Genomic DNA, 453 nt, shown 5'->3' on the forward strand with positions numbered 1-453 from the left:
TAATACTGTTGTGGTCCACTAGATGGAGGCAGCTGATTTTAAACACTCAATGTTTATATGTTATGTTAATGTAAATATATAAGGGAATATATATCTAATGTATATTTAGCAGTCTATTAAAATAACATACATATAAAACTTCTATGTGTATTTATGTTTTTCTCATTAATTTAAACCTGTTTTATCTTGACTGTCTCAGTCCTTCTGTTTATAACATCATGTCCCGACAGACTGATGTATATTCATGCAACATATTTCCACTGTGTAAGACACAAACATAAACACAGAGGTGTTGATCCTCTGGTGGAAAACAGAGGGAGTCATGAAATACATAAATATTGAATTCTGCTGTTTCCTCTCTGACCTGGACGTCTTGGACAAAGCCCTCTCTTGGTTTGAACCCTCTCTCACCATCTCTCCGTGAGTGTCATGACAACGACAATTATACAGCAG

The sequence above is a fragment of the Seriola lalandi genome, unplaced genomic scaffold (assembly GCF_002814215.2).
Source record: "Seriola lalandi dorsalis isolate HSWRI2012SDOR001 ecotype SW California unplaced genomic scaffold, Sedor1 jcf7180002050216, whole genome shotgun sequence".
NCBI lineage: Eukaryota > Metazoa > Chordata > Actinopteri > Carangiformes > Carangidae > Seriola > Seriola lalandi.